The 18,129-nt window shown below is 52.2% G+C and overlaps 1 long non-coding RNA gene across 1 annotated transcript; it reads right to left on the minus strand.

Moving 5' to 3' along the window:
• Positions 1-6,843: 6,843 nt before the first annotated feature.
• On the minus strand, positions 6,844-14,338 carry LOC135179705 (uncharacterized). Its single transcript, XR_010304082.1, has 4 exons — positions 14,253-14,338; positions 13,049-13,222; positions 12,674-12,867; positions 6,844-6,906 (listed from the first exon to the last, which is right to left on the minus strand). It is a non-coding gene; the product is annotated as an uncharacterized LOC135179705 (long non-coding RNA).
• Positions 14,339-18,129: the final 3,791 nt, after the last annotated feature.

Here is an 18,129-nt window from a genome sequence, read left to right on the forward strand (position 1 = left end):
TTTAGGGAGCACCATCGGTTCCTCTGCTGCAAACCTGCACCAGCACTGCAGGGCTTGACTGCCCAGGAGCACCTTTCCATTAAAGCATACAGCAACAACGAGCAGCACACTCAGGGCTGGAGCTGTTCACACAGAGTCCAGGGTGCCTGGGGCATCTCATGCATTTTTAAACATCTCAACCTGTCGAAGTGGAAAACAAGAGAGCAGAGAGCCCAGGGCCATTCCGTGCCCACTCCTCCTGCTCAGGGCATCTCTGCTTCTCCCAAGCCCCAGGACACCCAGGGTTCCAGCTGTCCTCAGCAGCCTGAGTGGTGGAATGGGACAAAGTGCAGCAGGCTGGGATGTAGGGGGTGAGATCAGCAATATGGGATACAGTGGGATGTGAGGCAGCAGGATTAGATCAGCAGGATGGGATGCAGTGCAATGGGATAGAGTGGGAAGGGATCAGCAGGATAGCATTAGCAGGGTGAGATGAAGTAGGACAGGGCCAGCAGGATGGGATTAGCAGGGTGAGAGGCAATGGGATAGGATCACCTGGATGGGCTGCAGTGGGACAGGGCATATGAGGTAGTGATATGGGATGCAGTGGGAGGGAATCCAGCAGGACAGGATGCAGTGGGGTAGGATGCAACAGGATGGAATGAAGAGGACAAGGTGCAGCAAGCCATGATGCAGCAGAGAGGTCAGGTACCTGATGCTCCTCTTCAGGAGTGGGACACAGCTCTTGCCACAGCCTCGAGCACTAACTGTCACCAAACAGATTTATGAATGAAGAACACTGTTAATAAAGGAAGAACATTTCTAATGAGCAATTGAACACTTAAAGTAAGCCTCAGATGGATGGATGTGTAGGTGGGTGGGTAATGAGCACCATGAGCCCTGGCTTTGCCAGGGCTCCTTTAGAGTAGAAACAGTAAAGCTGAGCTAGCCAGGGCCAGGAAGCTTGCTTAATTGCCTTCTTCCTCGGACAGCTCTTACTACTTTTGACATCCCTCCACCTTCAGGGCTTGGAAAGCCTCCTACTACCTTCACAAAGGCATCATGTGCCTGACAGGCTTGGTGGGGTGACTCTGGCCACTCTTGGCTGCAGAGTTGCTCGTCTGAACTGGAAACTGGAATTCCTTTTTATTCTTCTTATGACTTTTTTTTTTCCCAGTGCCAGCTGCAGGAAAAGCACCCCACACCAGGGATGTCTTTCCCTTTCCCTCCTCCAGAAAACCCCACCCAACCCCACCAGATTATACTTTGCAGCACTGGGAGGTTTGGGGCTTTATTTCCCCCCTTTTGGAATGACCAAGCAACGGTACAAACACACGAGAGATATTTCAGCCTCCCAAACTGCTGACGTGGAAATGTATCCAGGAAACCAGGCTAATACTGGGAGTATTTTAAATAGATCAAACCATTCCTGCTTTGCAAAAAGCAGATTTTTTTATGTCTCAGGCCCCAGGCAGGTAGAGTGTTGGGGGCGCGTTCGGATGGGGTATTAATAGCGTATTAATGAAGCCCCTGCACGCTGCTTGCCATCTTCAAAGGCACTTTTGTTTTTGAACTGTAATTGTCCACTGAGAAATGACAAAACAAACAGCAATTACACTGGAAAAAGGGGGTTTTAAAGAAATTATGCCAGTGGGACTGGAGCTCATAAAAGAGCGTTAGTGATATATACACATTAAACTGTCGCCAATTGCAGGAGAATGGAAAGCACAGAAGTGCCTCGGTTCCCTCTTTGCTTTCCTTTGCCTTTTTTCCCCTCCTGTTCTTTTTTTTCCCCTTTCCCCCCCCCCCCCCCTTTTTTTTTTTTTTTTTTTCAGTGTGAGCAATGCTCAGGAATGAAGGCAGTTGGTGCATGTGCAGCTCGACCCAGGAATCACAGAAACAGCCTGGTTTTGGAAAAGCCCCTCAGGATCACCAAGTCCAACCTAGAACCCTACTCTACAAGATTCACCTTAAACCATATCAGAATCATAGAATCAAGCAGGCTGGAAGAGACCTCCAAGATCACCGAGACCAACCTAGCACCCAGCCCTGTCCAATCAACCAGACCATGGCACTAAGTGCCTCACCCAGGCTTTGCTTCAACACCTCCAGGGACAGCAACTCCACCACCTCCCTGGGCAGCCCATTCCAATGCCAATCACTCTGTCAGAAACTTCCTCCTAACATCCAGCCTAGACCTCCCCTGCCACAACTTGAGACTGTGTCCCCTTGTTCTGTTGCTGGTTGCCTGGCAGAAGAGACCAACCCCACCTGGCTACAGCCTCCCTTCAGGTAGCTGTAGACAGCAATGAGGTCTGTCCTGAGCCTCTTCTTCTCTGGGCTGCACACCCCCAGCTCCCTCAGCTTCTCCTCATAGAGTTTGTGTTCCAGGCCTCTCACCAGCTTTATTCCTAAGCACCACATCCAAACAATCTTTGAAAACATCCAGGGTGGGTGACTCAACCACCTCCCTGGGCAGCCCATTCCAGTACCTGACCTGACCCCCCAGCCACACATTCCTTGTTTTGGGACTACAAGAGGGAAAAGGCCACTCATCCCCATGGGAGCACCGTGTGCCCACAGGGTGCCCACTGACTAGCAGAAGCAGCACAGGCATTGCCAGTTTGAAGTCCCCATTTGAAGACTGTTGCCTGCAGCCCATTCCAGTGCCTGACCACTGTCTCTGTGGAAAAGAAAATCCTAATGTCCAGTCTATGAGGAGCTCCCAAAGTGTCCCCAGGTTGAGATGATGGCTGGCATTGGTCCTCCTGAGCTTGGTGGTCCCTGGCAATGCCAAATCACAGAATGATTTGGCAGGAAGGGTTGGAAGGGACCTCAAAAGCTCATCCAGTCCAACCTCCCTGCCAGAGCAGGATCACTTATAGCAGATCACATTGGGTTGCATTCAGGCAGGTCTTGAATATCTCCAGAGAGGGAGACTCCACAACCCCCCTGGGCAGCCTGTTCCAGTGTTCTGTCACCCTCACAGTGGAAAAAAATCCTCCTCATGTTTAAATGAAACTTCCTATGCCTCAGCTTGTACTCATTGCCCCTTGTCCTGTCACTGGGCATCACCCAGCAGAGCCTGGCTCCAGCCTCCTGGCACTCACCCTTCACATAGTTATAAACACTGATGAGGTCACCTCTCAGCCTCCTCTTCTCCAAACAGCACAGCCCCAGCTCCCTCAGGCTCTCCTCGTAACAGAGATGTTCCATTCCCTTCAGCATCTTTGCGGCTCTGGGCTGGACTCTCCCCAGCAGTTCTATGTCCCTCTTGAACTGAGAAACCCAGAACTAGACACAGCACTCCAAATGCAGCCTCACCAGAGCAGAGGCTAAGGAGAACCTCTCCCAACCTATTAGCCACAGCCCTTCTAATACACCCCTGATAATAATCCCCCCACACCCAAGGTGCCCACTGGAGCTGTGATGCTGGCAGCTCCTTCCCAGCATCTCTGCCCCTTAGGAGCAAAGCTACAGGGTGTGCCCTGAAAACTGCTCCAGCCCTCACAGAAAGATGAAAGCTCCCCCAGCCAGAGGAGGCTTTTATGAGCATGATGCTAATAATCCATTACTTTGATGAGGGTGACACTGCCCCTCTTCATGTGCAATCTGCAGAATTCTTTTCCAGGAGATAATATAACCCAAGCTGGACCCAGTGTGCAGAAAACTGTTGATAACAACACTGGGCCATTTATTTTGTGTGGTGTTATTACAGCGTGAGCAGCAGCCAAGGCAGCAGTGGCCAATTACTGTCAGCTCCTACCTGCAAATGGGGAAAAATTCCCCTTCTGAGGAAGGAGAAAGAGAAGTTATGGACTGGACTCAGTGCTGAGGCAAAGCAAATAATAATCATAACTTCTGGGTCTGGAAAGATTAGAGGCTGAAGTGCTCCCTGCCTGCCTTGCCACCTTGGGTTTCCTACTTCTATTCTTGGAGTGTCTCCAGTTTCAGACTGGTTTCTCTTTACTTTAAGCACACTTTGATTAGAAGCAGAGAAGTGCATGGTGGAGCCCTGCCCTGCTGTAATTGAAGTAGCTTGTAGAAAAATATTCAGCACCACATGGCTGCTGTCAGCTCAGTAAAGGAGCTCTAAAAATCACTGAAGCATCAGGAGGCTCTGGCTGAAGGGTTAGATCCATCACCCACCAGCATCACTCCCCTCCTGGAATGCAGGCAAGAGAAATACCTCCCTGCACTGACATGTTCCACCTATAACCCTGCTCCACAAGATTCACCTTAAACTATAGCCCCAAGCACCACACCTGAATGACCTTTATCCCAAACGACCCACATCCAGGGTGGGTGACTCAACCACCTCCCTGGGCAGCCCATTCCAATGCCTGACCTGACCCCCCAGCCACACATTCCTTGTTTTGGGACTACAAGAGGGAAAAGGCCACTCATCCCCATGGGAGCACTGTGTGCCCACAGGGTGCCCACTGACTAGCAGAAGCAGCACAGGCATTGCCAGTTTGAAGTCCCCATTTGAAGACTGTTGCCTGCAGGTGGGACCACATCATAGAATCAACCAGGTTGGAAGAGACCTCCAAGATCGTTGAAACCAACCTAGCACCCAGCCCTGCCCAGTCAAACAGACCATGACACTAAGTGCCCCAGCCAGGCTTGGCTGCAACACCTCCAGGGATGGTGCCTCCACCACCTCCCTGGGCAGCCCATTCCAATGCCAATCACTCTCTCTGACAACAACTTCCTCCTAACATCCAGCCTAGACCTACCCCGGCACAACTTGAGGCTGTGTCCCCTTGTTCTGTTGCTGGTTACCTGGCAAAAGAGACCAACCCCACCTGGCTACAGCCTCCCTTCAGGTAGTTGTAGACAGCAATGAGGTCACTCCTGAGCCTCCTCTTCTGCAGGCTGCACACCCCCAGCTCCCTCAGCCTCTCCTCACAGGGCTGTGCTCCAGGAACCCCTCACCAGCTTTGTTGCCCTTCTCTGGACATGTTCCAATACCTCAACGTCTCTTTTGAGCTGAGGAGCCCAGAACTGGACACAGCACTCAAGGTGTGGCCTGAGCAGTGCTGAGTAGATTTGCTTTTTCCTATCTACTTTGGCATGTATTGAAAGAATATAATAAAGAAAGAGAATGGACTGAAGCTTAAGGAAGGCAGATTCAGACTGGAGATTACAGAGAGATTCTGCCTGGTGAGGGTGATGAGACACTGCAACAGGCTGCCCAGGGAGGTTGTGGATGCCTCCTCCCTGGAGATATTTAGTGCCAGGTTGGATGAGGCCTTAAGCAACCTGGTCAAGTGGAAGGTGTCCCTGCCCTTGGCAGGTGGGTTGGAACTGGATGATCTTTAAGGTCCTTTCCAGCTCAAACCAGTCTATGAATCTATGATTCTATTACTTTTAAAATCATGAAGAACATGAAGACCAGGAGCAAAGCACTCAGCTCCTTCCCTGCAGATAGTGCTTATCTTGTTTAGGAAATCAGTTTTAAATGCATGCTCAGATAATCTGCCTTCCCCCTACCTTGTCATCTGTAACCACCACACTTTAAATGGTTTTATTTAACTAATAAAAGCTTTTTTTCCTCTTTTTTTTGGGGGGTATCTTAAATTGAAAACCAATTTCCATCTGAATAGAGCAAGGCACACATTGTGAGTCCAAAATTAATAATCATCTCATAAAAAAAAGAAAGAGATGTGTCCTTCCCTGTGTTAGGAAATAAAGTGCAAACACAAAGAGTTGCTGTAGATGAACATTAAGCTCCATAATTGCTTTAGTAACCTTGCATACAGAAAGGGTTTGCTGCTGTTTAGCAGGGGGACAGAAAGAAGAAAGAGAGGAGAGGAGTTGTAAAAGAGCAAAACCTGTGGGTTAGTGCTTACCAACCAAGAAGGATTGAGTGCAAAGTAAAAAGGACAAATAAGAAAGGAGATGAAAGAAACTGAGCCTTCTGCTTGGCTCATTTGAATCGTGATTAAAATGGGTGGGTGAAATCAATGTGCTCCAAAGTCTTCAGCTAGAAAGCTTCACCCACCCCAGGAAGGGCAGGAGGACACCCTGGAATGCCAGGGGATGGAATCATAGAATCAACCAGCTTGGAAGAGACCTCCAAGATCATCCAGTCCAATCCATCACCCAGCCCTGTCCAGCCAACTAGACCATGGCACCATGGAGCAGGGAGATGCAGACCCAGCAACCATTGGTCCATCCCCTCCCAAGTTTGATATGGGAGGATATGCAGGTTTTATGGGACAGCCTGACCAGGGATCCTCCAGGTAGGTGTCCTACAAACCAGCTGAGGGGGAAGCAGCAGCAGATGCATGCCAGCCCCACCGCAGTGTCTCTGCTAACCCATCCCACCTCGAAGGGAAATGTGAGCAGCCAAGCTGCTGCCGTTGTTGTTCAGGTGCTGCGAGGAGCCTGGAGAGGATCTGTGTTCACAAAGCCTCCTGGCAGCACCCACACCAGGATCCCACCTCAAAACATGTGCTCATGCCACCACCTGATGGTTTCCCACGACTGAGGAGCAGCAGGAACCTCCCATGCCTCTACACCCACCTGCTGTGGTCCTTCACACTGCTCCTGAGGAAGCACAGTGGTGTTGGAGTGGATGGGGACACATCTGAGGAGACCAATCCGGATTTTAGCAGAGCCTGGGGCAGGCCAGGGGACACGCAGGGAGGTGGCAGCACAGCTTCCCACCGGCTGCGACAGCATCCTGGGAAGGCAGAACGACAACTCCAGCTCCTTCTCGGTGGCTCTGGCTGGCTTCCAAGGCACACCCACCCCCGCTCCGCATCTCCCTTCAGATGAAAGGGAGAGGCTCGGCAAGATGTAGCAATCATCTGTCGCCTTCTATTCCGCTGCTCAGCAAGGAGCCTCTGGGGGTGGCAGGGAAGGAAAGGCACCTCAAAATAGCGGCAGCTGGAGCAGCTTTCTGGAACAAAGCAAAACCTGGAAGAGAGCAAACATTTCCCTGCCCTGTTCCCATCCCAAGGAAAGGGCTTAGGTGTGAGCGGCATGAAACCCTCTGCAGCTTTGGTTGGTTGGGCATAGCTGGCAGCAGCTGCATGGAAGAGGTAGGAGCTTCAAAGGAGCATCTACCATCATCACCCCGGGGCTGGGACTGCCTGGTCACATCTGCTTTGGAAGCTGGATTGGCTTCTGTTTCCCTACCAACGTGTTGCCCAGCCCTATGTGTTGGCATCAGTTGCTCCATGCGTGGAACAGGCACCTCTCGCTCTGGCAGGGGACTCACACTTGTGGTCAGCACAGCCCTGTTGTGCCACCTCCATTCTGAACACTCTAACAGCTGATGGTTTTGGGGTGACACCAAAAAGAGCCTTGGCAGAGTGCTGGGTCTGAAGGAGAGGCAATTCCTGGGCCTGTCTCCCAGGGGCTTTGCCAGAGAAAGCAATGCTATAGATGCCACCATCTTCTCTGGGAGGAGCACCCACGTGCCAGGCTGGCTCCAGGGCATGACCATCTGCTGTACATGAGTGCTACAGACTACCCAGAATCACAGAAACATCCAGGTTGGAAAAGCCCCTCAGGATCACAGAGTCCAACCTAGAACCCTACTCTACAAGATTCACCTTAAACCCTAAGCACCACATCCAAACCACCCTTAAACACACCCAGGGTGGGTGACTCAACCACCTCCCTGGGCAGCTCATTCCAGTGCCTGACCTGACCCCCCAGCCACACATTCCTTGTTTTGGGACTACAAGAGGGAAAAGGCCACCCATCCCCATGGGAGCACCGTGTGCCCACAGGGTGCCCACTGACTAGCAGAAGCAGCACAGGCATTGCCAGTTTGAAGTCCCCATTTGAAGACTGTTGCCTGCAGGTGGGACCACATCATAGAATCAACCAGGTTGGAAGAGACCTCCAAGATCATCCAGCCCAACCTAGCACCCAGCCCTGTCCAATCAACCAGACCATGGCACTAAGTGCCTCATCCAGGCTTTGCTTAAACACCTCCAGGGACAGAGACTCCACCACCTCCCTGGGCAGCCCATTCCAATGCTAATCACTCTCTCTGCCAGGAACCTCCTCCTAACATCCCCTGCCACAACTTGAGGCTGTGTCCCCTTGTTCTGTTGCTGCTTGCCTGGCAGAAGAGACCAACCCCACCTACCCTTCAGGTAGTTGTAGCCAGCAATGAGGTCTGTCCTGAGCCTCTTCTTCTCTGGGCTGCACACCCCCAGCTCCCCCAGCCTCTCCTCACAGGGCTGTGTTCCAGGCCCCTCACCAGCTTTGTTGCCCTTCTCTGGACACATTCCACTGTCTGAGCATCTCTTTTGAATTCAGGAGCCCAGAACTGGACACAGCACTCAAGGTGTGGCCAGACCAGGAAGAATAACCTCCCTTGTCCTGCTGGCCACACTGTTTCTGATCCAGGCCAGGATGCTGTTGGCTCTCCTGGCCACTTGGGCACTCTGCTGGCTCATGTTCAGCTACTCTCTACCAGCACCCCCAGCTCCCTCTTGGCCTGGTTGCTCTGCAGCCACTCTGTAGAGCTGCTTGGGGTTGTTGTGGCCATCAAGTTGCACTTGCCTGGTGCTTGCCATCAGTCCCTTGTCGTGCATCCAAACAAAACCTGAGCATCTGAGCTTCATACTCTTCATTAAGCACTCTGGGCCTTCATACCCTTCTCTCTGTTATCATCCTGCCCTTTGAAAAGAGAGGAGATGCCAGAAGCCAGCATGGGGGGAAGGTGTCCTGTAGCCAGGGCTGCAGGACCTGCTCTTTGCTGGGGAATAGGATGATGGAAGGACCAGGGCTTTGTCATTCCTCTACTGGAGCACAGAAGCAGAGGTTTGGTCTCTGGGAGGGCCACAAGGCACCACCCAACCTCAGCTTCAGGAGGTGCAGACCCCATGGCTTGTGTCCTGCCTGAGGAGCAGGCAGCAGGGACCAAGCTGATGAGATTAATTTGTTCCTGGCCACATCCCAGCTCAACAATTTCCAATCTCCTGCCATCTCCTTGTAAAACCAAACTAGGCATAAGCTGAAATCAAAGAAAGTGTTTGCAAAGCACCAGGACCAGATGTCCCAGGTGAGCCTTGTCTACCCTAAAAAACACCAGCTTGAGGCTTTCTTTCTTTGACCAAAAAAAGCCACCAAGTGCTAAGGCTGAGCACGAGCCCTGCTCTGCCAAGGGGTATAAATTGGCACCTATTAGCCATCCTCAAAATAACTCTAACTTGTTCAACATAATGAGGTGATTAAATCAGCATGAAGAATTCTGCTTCTTGAAGCCAACAGGACACGGTGAGATAAATTGTGTTTCAAATCCCAGCACAATTAGGGAAAGGCCAGAGCATGGACCAGGGAGGGAGGGGGGTGTCTGTGTGGGCTTCACTCAGCTTGCTGCACCGTGCTGAGAGTCTGCCTCCCCCCTGCTGCCCTGCCCTCTTTCTTAGTGCTCTGAGGGCTGGGAATGCACAAGGATTGCCTCCTATGCCAAATTTCACACGTTTACAAGCTCCCCAAGCCCATCTGGGCATGTGAGGATGCTGCTGCAGTAGGTGCCAGCTCTGGTCAGTGATCTGCCACCATCTCCCACACCTTCTGCCCATGTGTTTTCCTGAGGCCAGGTTCTTGCTGTAGAAAGCTGCATGTGTTAAAGATGGTGATAACACAGAGGGAGTCCCCCAGGACAGCCTTTGGTGCAGCAGAGTTGGCTTCTGCTTCAGCAGACAGGAAAGAGAGTCGGGAAAATGCTGCGTGGCACAGGTCTGGCAGCAAAGGAAGGGAGTTTGCCAAGTTGGCAAGGAGCACCTGAGCAGCATCTTGGGTTGGTGTCTTCAGCTACTGGGCAGGAAACCATCTCCACTCCATGCAGGTAAGGCTTTAGCCAAGCATGAATAGATAGAAGGGTGCTCTGAAAAACCCTCTGCTAAGCCCAGCTGACCTAGGAGCTCACAAAGATTCCAGGGGAGCTTGTAGAGCCCCCAGTCCTTCACTGCTTTGAGAGACCTTGGGGGTCATCATCTCCCCCACATACTCCACACTGTGAGACCCCACCTAGAGTATGGTGTCCAGGGCAGGAGCCAGTATTACATGAGGGATATGGATGTGCTGGAAGGTGTCCAGAGAAAGGCCATGAGGGTGGTCAGAGGGCTGGAGCTGCTCTGCAATGAGGAGAGACTGAAGGAGTTGGGGCTGTTCAGTCTGGAGAGAAGGCTCTGAGGTGACCTTATTGTGGCCTGCCAGTATCTGAAGGGAGCTACAAGAAAGCTGGGGAGGGACTTTTTAGGCTATCAGGGAGGGACAGGACTAGGGGGAATAGAGCAAAGCTGGAGATGGGTAGGTTCAGACTGGATGTGAGAAGGAAGAAATTCTTCAGCATGAGAGTGGTGAGAGCCTGGAATGGGTTGCCCAGGGAGGTGGCTGAGGCCCATCCCTGGAGGTATCACAGTATCACAGTATCATCAGGGTTGGAAGAGACCTCACAGATCGTCAAGTCCAACCCTTTATCACAGAGCTAAAAGGTTAGACCAAGTGCCACGTCCAATCCTGCCTTGAACAGCCCCAGGGACGGCGACTCCACCACCTCCCCGGGCAGCCCATTCCAGTGTCCAATGACTCTCTCAGTGAAGAACTTTCTCCTCACCTCCAGCCTAAATTTCCCCTGGTGCAGCCTGAGGCTGTGTCCTCTCATTCTGGTGCTGGCCACTGGATGAGGCTGTGGGCAGCCTGCTCTAGAGTAGGGTGTTCCTGGCCATGGCAGGGAGGTTGGAACTAGATGATCCTTGTGGTCCCTTCCAACCCTGACTGATTCTATGATCATGGATCTGCAGATCTCCACCAAGCCAGCAGCCTCCACTCCCCTGTAAAGACATTCCAGTGTGTTTTCAGTGACCTTCAGAGGGCTGTCTCTGCTCAGCCAGCTCTCCTCTCCAATCCTTTGGTACCTCTCTGCTTCCTGTCATGCAAATGCAGGGATGGTAAATCTTTGGCCAGCAGTAATTCACATCTAGACATTGAGGGGACAGGAGATAATGAAGGCTTTTGAAATCCAGTAGTCTCTAAACACCTTCAGGTGCTGCCTTTGCCTTTTTATCTCCCTACTTCAGGGACAAATCATTCCTTACAATCCCTGCTCCCAGACTGTTCCACTTGAACTCCAGAGGAGGATTTCAGTGAGGTCTGGCACAACGTTTGGGCATTTGTCATAAAATTATTTTTGTTCATTTGTCTCCATTCTGCCTTTTCAAGTCCTTTTCTCGGGTGCTCCTTCGGCCAAATTCCCAATTCCCTGAATTTATTATGGCTATAAAACGGTTGCCTGCTCCACAGCATGACCTAGACGTGCACCCCACTGCGATGCTTTAGAGGCCTTTGTCTGTTCCTATGGCAACTGGGAAAAAAAAAAAAGAGGCAAGAACTGCAGCCAGCACAGGCTGCATCCTGCCCGGGTGCTGACACCCCCCTCCTGGCTGGGAGGTGGCCAGAAGAACGTGGGGGAACACACAACGTTGGGCTGAGCAGGGCAGAAACCTCTCCCTGGTGATTTCCATCCCCTGGTCACCTCATTGCAGCTCTGTGCTGGGTCTGTGTGTGGCCAGGAGGACACAGCTCTGTTGGGATGATGGATGGAGCTCTGGAACCCTCAAGACAAGAAGGATATGTATCTCTTGGAGAGGACCATGAAGATGATCAGAAGGCTGGTGCTGAGGAGACTTTGAGGGAGGAGGGTCATGGCAGGGGCATTGGAACTAGATGATCCCTGTGGTCCCTTCCAACCCTGACTGATTCTGTGATTCTATGTTCAATCTGGAGAAGAGAAGGTTCCATGGAGACCTCACAGCAACCTCCTAGTACCTGAAGTGAGGTTACAGGAAGGTGGAGGAAGGGCTTTCTAGAAGGGCCTGTGGTGACAGGACAAGGGACAGTGGTTTGAAACTAGAGCAGGGGAGATTTAGGCTGGGCATTAGGAAGAGGTTCTTTTTAGGCTGGGCATTAGGAAGAGGTTCTTTTTAGGCTGGGCATTAGGAAGAGGTTCTTTTTAGGCTGGGCATTAGGAAGAGGTTCTTTTTAGGCTGGGCATTAGGAAGAGGTTCTTTTTAGGCTGGGCATTAGGAAGAGGTTCTTTTTAGGCTGGGCATTAGGAAGAGGTTCTTTTTAGGCTGGGCATTAGGAAGAGGTTCTTTTTAAGTTGGACATTAGGAAGAGGTTCTTTTTAGGTTGGACATTAGGAAGAGGTTCTTTTTAGGCTGGACAATAGGAAGAAGTTCTTTACTATGAGGATGCTGAGAGACTGGAACAGGTTGCTCAGAGAAGCTGTGGACACCTCATCCCTGGATGGGTTTAGTACCAGGCTGTGATGAGGCTTTGAGCAACCTGACCTAGCAAAAGGTACCCTGCCCATGGCGGGGGGGGGGGTTGGAGCTCGACCTCTTGAAGTTCCATTCCAGCTCAAGCCATTGGAATGGGCTGCCCAGGGAGGTGGTGGTGTCACCGTCCCTGGAGGTGTTGAAGCAAAGCCTGGATGAGGCACTTAGTGCCATGGTCTAGATGACTGGATAGGGCTGGGTGCTAGGTTGGACTGGATGAGCTTGGAGGTCTCTTCCAACCTGGTTGATTCTATGATTCTGTGGTGCTCAGTGTTGTGCTTAAACTGGGGTGGGATGGAGATGATGGGGTTTGGGTGGGCCATGGATTTAATGGCAGGGAAGTGGACATCAACCCCAGATCCCCACCCAAGCCCTACCTGCAGGAGCACAGCCAGGGTGGTGCAGTGACCTCACATCCCACGGTGACATCCATCTGGGTGGCACAAAACCCTGTGCCCTGCAGGGCTGCTCTGGTTTCTTACTCATCCATCCTCCAAGGAAAACACCTCACGCTGAGCCACTGTCTCCACACCAAGCTTCTGTGCCACAAAAAGCTGCTTCTGCCTTTAACCTGTGGGTAGACATCAAGGCCTTCACTTTCATTTACTGCTGTTATTCTCCTTTAATTCTTTATTAATCAATCCCCACATCAGCCACTCCATCAGTCTGCCTGGGATCGAAGTGGAGCTGACAGGCCTGTAATTATCCAGGTCATCTCATTCATCCCCTGAAAATGTTGGCAGAGATCTCACCTGGGAAAAATCAGTGCAGCACATTCAGCTCTTGCTTTTGACACAGACACGTTTTGGTTTTCCTCCTGTGATGGGTCCTTGTTGGAGGTCCTTTGAGAGTTGCCTAACCAGCACCTTGCATAGGGCCACCACCACCATCTCTGCTTCCTGCAGCATCCCAGGTTTCCTTAAAAACTGGGGGAAAGCATGGAAGGGCCTTCATCTTCTCTGCAGGGCATGAGCTGGGCTCCATATATGACAGGTCTTAGATGTCACCCCAATATCCAGTGCATTCCCTAAGCATCCCCTGGTCTGGGATCTGCTTCAGTATCTGAAAGGGGCCTATAAAAAAAGCTGGTGAGGGACTTTTTAGGCTATCAGGGAGTGACAGGACTAGGGGGAATGAAGCAAAGCTGGAGGTGGGGAGATTCAGACTGGATGTGAGAAGGAAGTCCTTCACCATGAGAGTGGTGAGAGCCTGGAATTGATTGCCCAGAGGGGTGGCTGAGGCCCCATCCCTGGAGGTGTTTAAGGCCAGGCTGGATGGTGCTGTGGGCAGCCTGCTCTAGGGTAGGGTGTCCCTGGCCATGTCAGGGTGTTTGGAACTGGATGATCCTTGTGGTCCCTTCCAACCCTGGCTGATTCTGTGTGTTAGACACTCAGCAGGATGCTTTCTCTCATTTCCCAATTTAGTTCAGAACTAAAGGAAATAAAACTAGAGCAGGATCATAGAATCATACAATGGCCTGTGTTGGAAGGGACCTCCAAAGGTCTATCCTGTCCAACCCCCTCTGCAGTCAATAAGGGCATCCTCAACTAGATCAGTTTGCCCAGAGCCCTTGAATATCTCCACAGATGGGGCCTCAACCACCTCCCTGGGCAATCTGGGTCCAGCCTTGCCCCAGGGACAAATTGGATTATTTCCTTCTGGAACCAAACCAAAAGGGCCACAGATTTCCCCACCTTGGGTGTGCACACGTTGCCATGTGTGTTAGGGTGACACCACACACGAGTGTCCCCACAGAGTGGGCCACAGCCATGCACCTGGGCAGCACTTTGAACACCCCCATCTCAGGGCAGTGGTGTCACAGCCAGAAGCTGCAAGGGCTCATGGCTGCTCTTTAACCTAGGCTGAGCTTTTTCCTGGCCAGTCAAAACGCTGTGAAGCTGCAGCAGCCTCAAAGGAACTGATAAAAGCCAGCACTTGCAGGCAGCAAACACTCACATTAGGGCTCCTTCAGCAGATAACTACCGACAAAAGCTGTGTGCAGTGAGCTTTCTGAGGCCAGGCTGCTTTTAACACCCATCAGAAGTCCCTGGGGAAAACAAACCAAAACAAAGCAGTGAAGGGAGATGCACAAAAGCAGCCACGCTACAGAGCTACACCCTGGCTGCATCGCCGTTGCACACCGAGCACCTTTGATCCCCTGCTCCTTGGCTCTGAGTTCCCACCGACAAAGGATGCTACTGATCCAGGCAGTGCTTTGAGCATCTGGCCAAACCCCTCGCGTTCCTGCTGAGGATGACACAAAGCACTTGAGAGAGGGATGGGAAATGGCTTCTCCTCTGTCTGCAGCAGTGCAGTCACGACACGCTGGCAGGAGAGATGGGCAGGAAAGCCTTTACTCGCTGCCATCTGGCAGCCAGAGTCCAGGGAGCCAGGGCTGGAGGTGAAGGAGAAAATAGCTTTTCTGTTTACCCGCTTGTAGGAAGGAGGAGGAGGTTAAATTGGGACCAAGAGCTGCTTTGCAAGCCCGGCAGGGAGTGCAGAGCCACACTCACGACCTCTGCTCACTGCTGCAAGAGCTTCTTCCTGAAAGCAGATGAAAATATGGGGGTGTGGGGGGGTGGTGTTGGTGCTGGGATGCACTGGGAACCCGAGCAGACATCACCAGGCTTTGTACAACGTCGTTCAAAAGCCCTCTGGGAAGTGGCTTTATCCCAAAGGTTTTGCGTGGGATTGCAGCTCTGCAGCGGAAGGGTTTGCTGAGCAAAGGCACTCGGGGAGGATTCCAGGGGGTGGGAAATGCTGCATTCTAAATGCCTGGGGCTGGCCAGGGCTCAGTGGCATTTCCTTCTGCCTGCTGCTTTGTAATCCTGCTCTGTGCTGCCCAGCGGGGCACAACCCGGGGGACAAAAGCTTGAAGTGAAAGGGCAGCCTGATGCTGGAGGAGGTGGTCTGATGGCAAGGGATGCTCCACAGGGCTCGGCACTGCGGGGGCTGCCCAGCCAGGGAGGACACAGCAACAAACCCCATGGCAGCATTTGGCAGCCAGGAAAGCCTACAGAAAGGGAACAGACTCGAAGCAAGTGTTTGTGTGTGAGCTGCAGAGCAAGCTCAGAGGAAGTTCAGGACTGCTCCAGAGAGGCTGGAATTTGGGTCAAGGAGATTATCATAGAATCACAGAATCATTTAGATTGAAAAAGATCTTTAAGATCATGAAGTTCAGCACTATCAAGTCTGCTGCTAAACCACGTCCCTCAGCACCATGTCTACACAGCTTTTGTATCTTTCCAAGGATGGTGGCTCCACCACTGCCCTGGGCAGCCTGGTCCAGACCTTGACAGACCTTCCAGGGAAGAAACTTTTCCTAATGTCCAACTTAATCCTCCCCTGGCACAGCTTGAGGCAGACTCTTCTTGTCTTGTCACTTGTTCCTTGGGAGAAGAGATCAACCCTCACCTCACTACATCTTCCTTCCCTCCAAACCAAGGGCATGCTTGCAGTGTCCTTGGGCATAGGAAAGGGACCCTGGCTCTAAGGCATCCTGGAGGTTGTCACAGGAGCTGCTCCCATGCAGCACATCAAGCTCCAGATGAGTAGACCAATGGGCAAGTGGCACTAATCCAGCACTGCCAGAAAGCTGAGTCAAAGCAACACTGACATTGCCCACCAAGCTTTCTGAACATGGCATTTCTGCTTATGCCCAAGAACCTTCATTTGTCATCTGTCCTGGCTGTGAGCACCTCTGCTCCTTCCTAACTGACCCTGAGCACCTCTTCCTATTTACTACTGACCCCATCCTTATACTACAGAAGTGAGAGTTGTCATCTCTCTCCAACAATACAAGGGGATGTCTACAGCTACCTGAAGGGAGGTTGTAGCCAGGTGAGGTTGGGCTCTTCTGCCAAGCACCCAGCAACAGAACAAGGGGACACAGTCTCAAGTTGTGCCAGGGTAGGTCTAGGCTGGATGTTAGGAGGAAGTTCCTGGCAGAGAGAGTGATTGGCACTGGAATGGGCTGCCCAGGCAGGTGGTGGAGTTGCCAAGGTGTAGAAGCAAAGCCTGGGTGAGGCACTTGGTGCCATGGTTTAGTTGATTGGATAGGGCTGGGTGCTAGGTTGGACTGGATGATGTTGGACGCCTCTTCCCACCAGGTTGATTCTATGTCTGGAGGCAGCATGGACACCAGAGATGAAGGAAACTCAGCAGATGCCTTTGCCCTCCACAGGCACAGCAGGGCCATTAGCAGGGAAGGATGTGCAGGACCAGAGGTTCACAGAATCACAGAACAGTAGAGGCTGGAAGTGACCTTCAGAGATCATTGAGTCCAACCCCCTACCAAAGCAGGATCACCCACGGCAGTCCACACAAGAATGCATCCAGAGATCTCTCCAGAGAGGGAGACTCCACAGCCTCTCTGGGCAACCTGTTCCACTGCTCTGTCACCCTCACTGTAAAGAAGTTTCTCCTCATGTTGAGATGAAACCTTCTACGATCAAGTTCGTACCTGCTGCTCCTCGTCTTAACCTGTGTACTACCAAAAAGAGATTGGCCCCATCCACTTGACACCCCCCCCCAGACATTTATCACAGTATCACAGTATTATTAGGATTGGAAGAGACCTCACAGATCATCAAGTCCAACCCTTTACCACAGAGCTCAAGGCCAGACCATGGCACCAAGTGCCACGTCCAATCTTGCCTTGAACAGCCCCAGGGACGGCGACTCCACCACCTCCCCGGGCAGCCCATTCCAGTGCCCAATGACTCTCTCAGTGAAGAACTTTCTCCTCACCTCCAGCCTAAATCTCCCCTGGCGCAGCCTGAGGCTGTGTCCTCTTGTTCTGGTGCTGGCCACCTGAGAGAAGAGAGCAACCTCCTCCTGGCCACAACCACCCCTCAGGTAGTTGTAGACAGCAATAAGGTCACCCCTGAGCCTCCTCTTCTCCAGGCTAACCAATCCCAGCTCCCTCAGCCTCTCCTCACAGGGCTGTGCTCGAGGCCTCTCCCCAGCCTCGTCGCCCTTCTCTGGACACGCTCAAGCATCTCAGTGTCCTCCTAAACTGGGGGGCCCAGAACTGAACACAGTACTCAAGGTGAGGTCTAACCAGTGCAGAGTACAGGGGCAGAATGACCTCCCTGCTCCTGCTGACCACACCATTCCTGATGCAGGCCAGAATGCCACTGGCTCTCTGGCCACCTGGGCACACTGCTGGCTCATGTTCAGGCGGGTATCAATCAGCACCCCCAGACCCCTCTCTGTCTGGCTGCCCTCCAGCCACTCCGACCCCAGCCTGTAGACACAGGTTATACAGCAGTGGCCAAGAGCAGCTTTGCTGATGCCAGCAGCCAGCCTCACACTGTGATTTGGAGAAGCACCACCAACACAGCACAGACAAACACCAAGCTCCGCGGGCAGCGTTTCCACACGCCCCTGCTTCTGGCACGATAAATCCCAGCACATCGCAAGGCAGGAGCCCTCTGCTGCCTGAAAGGCTTTGTTCAATAGACATGTGGTTGTTAAAAAGCCCAACATCGATTCCCCTCGCACATCCTCGCCAACCCAGCCCTCCCTGATCTCCCAAACCTGCTGCTTCTCCAGAGCTAGGATCCCTTTGTACGGCAGCATTGTCTCTAACGCACTCAGCGCGGTGGAGCTGTGCAGCAGGACTCACAGGGACAGCTTTGAGCACACCTAAAGCTGCTTGTTAACCACAAAGGAGACACAAAGAGCACAAACTGCTTACTGGGATAGTACAGCTCGTGTGTGAGTGTGTGCTGCTTGTGCAGGAGCCCCGTGGCTACCCAGCCAAGCCGTCAGGAATTCAATAGCAGCTGAGGATTTCAGAGCTGGAGCTGGGAAAAAGAAATGGGCTTTG

Source organism: Pogoniulus pusillus, chromosome 11, assembly GCF_015220805.1.
Source record: "Pogoniulus pusillus isolate bPogPus1 chromosome 11, bPogPus1.pri, whole genome shotgun sequence".
Taxonomy (NCBI): Eukaryota; Metazoa; Chordata; class Aves; order Piciformes; family Lybiidae; genus Pogoniulus; species Pogoniulus pusillus.